This window comes from Triticum urartu, chromosome 6A (assembly GCF_056163025.1).
Source record: "Triticum urartu cultivar PI428250 chromosome 6A, HENAU_Tu73, whole genome shotgun sequence".
Lineage (NCBI taxonomy): Eukaryota > Viridiplantae > Streptophyta > Magnoliopsida > Poales > Poaceae > Triticum > Triticum urartu.
The window spans coordinates 33,240,232-33,248,879 of NC_141878.1; positions in this window are offsets into that span (position 1 = coordinate 33,240,232).

Consider the following 8,648-nt stretch of genomic DNA (forward strand, 5'->3'; position numbering starts at 1 on the left):
CCGGATAGAATAATCCGCTTTTTGGTACGAATTCAGCAAAGGCCTTCCAAATAGCGATATTCGGAAGGCTCTTTCTGAACTTTGTACCAAAAAGCGAATTATCCTATCTGGGACTCCGTTCTAGAACAACTTTGAAGAGCTTCGTACCATCATGCACATGCTACTTTCGCCTAATGATGAAGACATGGTTTTGTTGAATCCTTTGACACTAGGCAACCTCCCGACCCCTTGGCGATCCTGTCGAACATGAGAGGAAGAAGAGGGTCGTCTAGGGGTCGAGGGTTCTTCTCCTCTATTCTTTCTTCTCCTCTTATTTTTCTTATTCTTCCTCTTTTTTTATCGGGAACGAGGGTCATCGAGGGACATAGATGTAGTGTCGTCGTTGTCGATATATACCCCCTCCCGATAGCGTACTATGATTAGGTAGCTAGTTCTACGTTTGGCACTAATATATCCATCTGTCATGTTTGAATAATAATTGCCATGTTGTAAATATTTGTAGAAACTATGGACACCGCCCTAGACGAAGTAACAAAAGAAGCGTTGTTGAGGGACATAATCACAGAAGGAAGTGATGCCATCTCGTTGTTTCTCAACGAAACCGATGGTCTGGAAGGAGAGGGTGAACAAGCTGGCTACGGTGACCTAATGCCGGTGCAAGAAGAAGAACATGAGGACGGCTCCGGTGACCCAATGCCGGTGCAAGGAGGAGACCGTGATGACGGCTCCGGTGACAGAACCGAGTCCGGCCAGGTATATATATTAGTTAAGCCTATGCTGACTAGCTGATTGATGCATTCATTGTTTTGGTATGTACACATATTAATTAAGTCTTTGTTCTTTTTTCTAGCCCTCCAGATCGAGCACAACTTCGGTAAAGAGATGAGGCCCGAAGAAAAAGTTGAGCTCGGATGAAAAGTTTGAGATCATAGCAATCGCGCCCGACGGCCAACCTATTGAACCCCTCCGGACAAAGAGCACATTTGTTGCTCAGTGCGGGGTTCTGGTTAGGGACAAGATCCCGATAAGCATCCAGCAATGGTTTAAGCCGGCTACAGAAGACCCTAAGGTCTCTTACGTCAATGATATGCAGAAAAATGATATTTGGACTGAGCTGAAGTCAAATTTCACCCTACCGCCTGAGGATAATCCAGAGAACCCAGTTAAAGAGAAATTAATCAAGTCTTTTGCTCTGAAGAGGATGGCAGAACTATTTAGGAGGTGGAAGAAAGAGCTGAATAAGTTTGTCGAAAATAATGAGACACCAGAATTCAAGGGCACATATGAGAATATCAGAGATCACTGGCCTGCATTTGTGGCCCACAAGACATCGGAAAAGAGTAAGAAGATGTCGGAGACAAACAAGCAAAATGCTGCGAAGAAGAAGCTTCACCATCGCACGGGGTCAGGTGGCTACCTCGTAGCCCGGCCTAAGTGGTCCAAGACTGAGAATGATCTGGTTCATAAAGGGATCGAACCAGAGACAATTAACTGGCCAGACCGTTGCCGGACTTGGTTCTTCGGGGCTGGCGGAACACTGGACCCTGTAACAGGGAAGTGCATTTGGACGAACGATCAAATGGACATACCAGTCAGTAAGCTTAAGCAGTATATCGAAGCAGCGCATGAAGGGACGTTCTTTCCAGACAGAGAGAACGACGAGCTCACAATGGCCCTCGGGAATCCTGAGCACCCTGGACGGACACGAGGCACGCCAGGCTCCATTCCGTGGAAGGTTGGGTTTCCGGACGCAGGCGGTTACAAATCCCATGAGAGGAGGAAAAAGGTGCAGCAGACCCAAATGCAGGCGCTGAAAGCAAGGGTAGACGCGATAGAGGAACGAGAAGCAAATCGCAACAAACGTACTGCCGAAGCCTCCCCCGAAGCTACCCCGCCATCTCAGCGCAGAAGCAGCGTGGCTTCCACCGAGCTGCTTCAGCCGGAGCATGCCATGACGGCTCCTGCCAGCTATCCCGTGGATGCTATAACGGAGTCTCAAAATTGCCACCTTATGACGCAATGGATGAATTTGAAGGTTAAGGCGGCTGTTGGCTCTGTTTTTCCTACTGAACCCGGCGCAACTTTTCACTGCCGGCCGATTCCAGAAGGATATGCTAGGGTGATGGTGGATGAGATAACGGAGGGATTTGAGGACCTCCAGCTTGACCACCCTACCGGTGAAGGGGAGACTCGGCTGGGGTCTGCTCTGAAGACTCCATGCCTATGGCGGAAGGAGCTCATCAACCTTCCGAACTGGACGCCACCGCCTGCTCCTCCTCCTCCGGCGAGTCAGGGCACTCCGCCTCCACCGCCTCCTCCTCCGGCGAGTGATGATCAGGGCCCTCGGCCGGCTCCTTCTCCGGCGCGTGCCGGCACTCCGCCTCCTTCTCCGCCTGCGCCGACGCGCCCGAGCAGCCAGCCTCCTCCTTCTCCGCCTCGTCAGCAAGGGCGGAAGAGACCTGCCGCCGCTCTAGCTGCTTCGGCGCGTCGTAGTCCTTCTCCTCTGCCTCTTAAGCAAGTAAAGAAGACAACCGCTACGTCTGCTCGGTCGGCGTCTAGCAGTACAACCAGAGCCGGGAGGACATACAGATTCGGTCCTTCTCTGAAGACTCCAGAGATGTTACCATACGAGAGGACCCAGGAGGAGAACGCCGAGATCGCGCGAGAAGAAGTAAAGAAATTCTTTGAAGGGGTGAAAGCAAAGAAACATCCACCTCCGAAGGAGAAGGTAGATCGGGTGAAAGTGAAGCGCACTCTGGCTGCCTTGACAAAACCACCGAAGTCTGATCCGCCGAAAGGAAACTATGACCGCATTATTGGAAAGGAATTTGCCGAAGCGGAGCGGTCAGGAAGTACTGTCAGTGATCAAAGGCTAAAAGAACGACGAGCTGGGAAACAAATTGCCCAGCTGGGCGAACAAGCGAAGCAATCGTGCCCCCCGCTCAAGGTGCCTAGCCACAACGTCGATAATGATCCGAGGATGGTGCCCGGTTATAGCAATCTTGCAGATTACCTGCCCGACGAAGTACATTATGAACCCATGGAGATGCAGATACAAAGATACGAGTACGGGAAGCCTCTCGTCAAAGATGAAAGATCTCTATCAACGATGATGCGAAGATTGCATGATTGGTACTTGAAAATCTGCAGAGACTCGGGGGGGAGGAGTACTTTGTATGTGAAAGTTAAAAAGGAGCATGACCTCGTTGGAATTGATCTGTTGCCTGTTCCATTTGAGGAGTTCTATCAGTTTTTCAATCAATTGGCCCTCGATAAAACAACGGTCGCCTGCTACTATCTGTAAGTAGTACTACTTCTGTCATTAAGTTTCTCTATATAGCTTAGCTCTTTCATTGCATGTATTTATAATCATCCTCACTATATTATGTAGATTGAAGATCATCGAATTGAAGAAAAGACAAGTCGGTGATATTGGGTTCATTAACACATATCTCATAGATGCAACTCAGGTTAAATTTCATGCCGCAGAAACCGAGGCCAGCATGCTTGAATCGTTGATAATAAATCAAAACAAAGATATAATACTCTTTCCTTACAACTTCAAGTGAGTGTTACTGTCTTGTGCGTATTCGGTTTCCCTTATATATTAGTCAAGGTTATAGTAATGTAATTGATGAGTTATGCATGCGTGTGCAGTTTCCACTATATTCTCCTACATATTAAGCTTGAGCAGGGACTAGTAACCGTCTTAGACTCAAGACGAAAAGATCCCAAGGACTATGCAGACATGACTCAAATACTCGAGAAGTAAGTTAAATCGATCATTATCCACCATATCAGCAACTTTGTTCATTTTCTGATATATCAAGTAATTGTTTTCTTTGTCCGGCAGGGTTTGGAGAAAATTCACCAGAAAAGCTCCGGGACTGCCGAAGGAGCTGCAATTTAGACACCCGAAAGTAAGTACTAGCTATAGTAGCATTTTAAGCGCATCTACTAGTCATTCAAGCGCTAGTTTCATCAATACCATTTGGCATTCTTGCTTATCAGTTTGATTAACCTCTATTTCTTGTAAAGTGGTTGTGGCAGGAACAAGGGAATGATTTTTGTGGATACTATGTTTGCGAGTCCATCCGCCACACGACCTGTGAGCGGGGCTACACTGACGAACAATATGAAGTACGTAAATAACAACATTCACAATTTTATTTTATTACCATCATTTGTGTTGAGTTTCATTCATTCATATATATATATGTATTGACCCCCTTCTTTAAATTAGATGTTTCGGAAGCGGGATGAACTCCTAGCACCAGCTCGCATGCGAGGAATTCAAGAGGAATTGGCGGCATTCTTTCTTGACCACGTGATCCCTGAAGACGGAGAATTCTATGTGGACCCTGAGTCCGTATGATTATATTTGTAAGAGATAATTATTGTATATATGTAGCCGGTAGTGTCAAATAGATATACGAGAACTTGTTGTTCGACCAATCTCTCGGAGAAGGAGAGGTGGTCGATATCACTTCTCTCTGTATATATGCATATATGTTCATGACGATCTTCTGTTTCCTTCGTTTGCTTACTAGCTAGCTAGCGTGTCTAGTCCTCTCTATATACGTATGTATAGTACGTAGCGTCGACCAAGCACGGACATAACAGAGGACACTTCTCTCTATTAATTATAACTAGCTAACACAATATATGAAACACCTAAATTAACCCCCCCAAAACCCCCAACCCCCCCCCCCCCCTTCAGAAAAAAAACAAAAACCCCAGCCACAGAAGTGCTGACGCGTGGATGCCTATTGGTCCTGGTTGGTGCCACCAACCGGGACCAAAGGGTCTCCTGACTGGGTTCTGCGCACTGCCCACGTGGAGGGCCTTTAGTCCCGGTTCTGGATTGAACCGGGACTAAAGGGGGGAGGTATTAGTACCGACACTTGAGTCCCGGTTCCGGAACCGGGACTAAAGGCCCTTACGAACCGGGACTATAGGCCCTTTTTCTACCAGTGATTAAAGATTTTTTAGTACTTCATTATTGAAGTATATCATTTATTCTTGTTAAAATCCTTTAATTTGAGGCTATGTGGCATTACTTTGAAACATCATTTGTAAATAGCACGCTATGCCGTGTATAGCATCTGAAGGAGGCACAATCTTTTATTGTTACTGCTGAATGCACACTACCCACTCCCACAAACAATTCATCGTAGAACATGAGGCCCGTGCACAGATTCTTCTCCACCTTTAGCTTGTATCTCTGGTAGTAAAATAAAATATCAGAAAATATGTAGACTGGAACATAACATCAACTTGCAGATGCTTCACGGGGAAGTTGTATAGGTAACTATCGACTATACATTTATCTGCAAAGTAAAATATTGCAAGAGGATCATATACATAAGATAACATGATTTACATGAATGTAAAACAACACATTATATTTCTAATGCATTGTCATCTTATTTTTCAGATGATGATATGAAGTCTGTCATTGGTTGCATATCTCCATTTTCCTATACAAGTCTATGGGATGGTGTGAACTAGCTTAAGACTACTAAAGTGCCTGTTCTCGCCTTTTTTAGAAGGTAAATATGTACCATGGTTCTGCTTTCAAGTGATATTTTTTGACATCCTTCTTATCATTGATTTAGTATAGTGTCTTCTTTGTCGTGTCTTTAGAAAAGTAGTAGATTTTGTTTTCATAACAGACAACCATGTAAAAAATGATTGTTGTTTTGGCTTACCAAATTGTTGTTTTGCTCAAGTGTAGGTGTATTTTGATGAGTTAGGACAAGTGTCAATATTGTCAGATAAAATAATATCTGAACCACTGTGAACATTAAGTTTGTTTCAACCAAAAATAACCTTCTGAATTTATTACTACATGGCTTCTAGTTCAACTCTTCTTTGGAGATGGCCCATTATTAGCTGCAAGTCATATTAAACTGATGATGGTTTTTAGAAGAATTAGTTCCTGTGCAACATTTGATACATCATATATGGTCTTAATCAATGTTTTGTCATAATTCCTCGATGCAAAAACCTCTAATGCTATGTTTAAATATGGAGTTTTTCCTTAGGCCACATTTTCCTTAGATACCCATTTTCCATGCTGCTTTAAATTACTCAGTCAGTGCTGTAGTAATTAGTGTTTAAGTTGTGGATCCTATAGTAACGGGTATGTACACCGCTAAACTATGCCTCGCCGTAAATAATTTATTCTACGCTCCGACCATCCCACGGTAACGAAGCAGCCAACCAGATCCACCCCGCATGCAAATGTCTGTGCTGTAGTAACTGGTGGTAAAAAGATCCATTAGTTTTACTAATGGAAACTAAGTGTATTACGATCAAACCTAAACCCAAAATGAAGCTGTCTACCACATTTACTACAAAATGGAAAGCGTTTTACCATCAAGATTAATGCCAGATTAAGTAGTAAACGAGTCTAGTAATTTTCTACTACAGAACAACAAGCATATTACGGAATGAATAAAAAATTAGTCCATGGGTTTGCTAGGCTGTCCGCACAGATACACTCAACCCAACATATATCCTTACTAGGATGTTGATTGGTAGAAGTTTGCACCATGTTTCTAAGTTATGTAACCGTTTACCTACTCAATCCAGTCAAATCTCCAATCCCTTACATGAAGCCTTGAAGTTCAAGTGTAGGACGTGAGATGATCTTGGTCCTTGAGGCATCACTTTTCATAATAGTACAGGGAAAGCACATACATTTTCTATTTGTACTAATTAGTGGGCATATTATCCAAAAAGAATTTGATAGCGAGAGGCCAATAAAGTCAAACCATGTCAAACTCCAACAAAACGAGATATGTTTCTCCATTGTCCAATCACAACAAAGGGGTCTCTTGGTTTCTTTCGGATTACAATCTCAATGATGTCCAGGTCTAAGTAGACTAGCTACTATTACATATATATTTTCCTTTTCACTATACTTTTTATGAAAATGTTTCGAATATATGTCCTCCAGAGAACATCTTCTCGACAACTTTTACCAAACTATATTTCTTCAAGTAGTGTAACTAATAAATATTTATATAGGACCACAACATCTTATTATTTCATAAAAAAATATGGCATTTCCCCTACAAACAAGTGAAATACAAAGAATTCAATTACGTTACTATCACTAGTGAGAAAACAAAGGAAAAATCCATAGTAAAAAAGTATTTCCTTTATTATCTAATTATTTACAATAATTCAATGATCTGGTTATTCTTTGCTCGACAAAAAGAATCTATTGAATAGTAACACTAAAACCATTGAAGAAGCTTATGTGAGGAGTGTGAGACCATCAAAGAATGTGATAAGAGTATGAAAAAACTATCATAGCTTTCCCATGTGTGGTCCCTTCCCCTACAGAACCATAGAGAGAACCACCAACATGGATAAATTTATCTAAAGGCCAACTAACATTGGACATTAGCAAAGTAACCTGTATTGATGTCCATCGTCTTTCTACGTGTTACTCACGTTTTAGCTAGCTTGAGTTATGTATATTTCACATCGAGTCAAGTAGATGTTCACTGTCACAGTTGAGCTATTGCTAATTGTCATGTACAAAACATAACTAATTTTCCTGAAAGAATTCTCAGTATGGTTCCTTCATTCACTATAAATCATTAACTATTTCTAGAATTGTCATTGCTCATAAAAATATTCACAAAAATGTTCAACGCCAACTTAATTGAAGCAAATTTTAAATGTGTCAAGTCCACTTTCAATAGCATATAAGTGAATTTATCCTACCAAAACCGTCTCTTGAGAATTGATGCCCATGCCAAATATAACTAATATCTCAGAGTATAATTCACATCGTCTTACCAACAATTTTATGTACTAAAAATCATTTATGCAGAAAAGATTTAAAACACAATTTTAAAAGTTGTATCATTTCCTTTTCGTTTAATTAGTATATAACACAAAAATAAGGTAAATATATATGGAAAACACAAACTTTTTACAATAAGAATAATAGTAACCTAATACGACATTGTAATTTAATAATAAGTTAATAGTGCATAATGGTGATCCCTTTGCATCAAACAGGCCAAAGACAAAACTATGTTCGCCAAAGGCGCATATTTGAGAATGTGATCACATTTGGATGTAAGTTTCCTTCGACAAATTAAATAATATGTGTTCATGATACAACTTTATAAAATTCTAGCCCGCACATCGGGCGAGCCTCTATGCTAGTAAAGTGAAAAGCACAAACATATATAAGTAATTTGAAACTGACAACACTAATTACCTTCGATCCCTGGGTTCCTTGTTTTATAGTAGTTTGGCACTTATCCCTCTCTCTGAATAATAGTCACAGTGCTAATCTCAAACAGAACTTACTCGTTACATCTCCAACATAGGTTACAATCTTTTCTCGAGTATTTTCATGTCCAACATAAATAGTCAATGCATTTTTGGTGCTTTTAGAGAACTAAATACCACATACTGTTTCCATCTTTCAGACATGAAGATCATGTCTTTTTTCAATGAAAAAATAGTGCGCAATTTCCTTACTAGTAGCGCGCTATAGCATACGAGGAGAGGCCCCACTATAGTTTGGCTATTTTTCTTATGATGGGGCTATTCGCGAAATGGCACGCTATATTGCGCTAAAACGGTATAGCTTGTAGTGTACTGTTTTTTGGCAG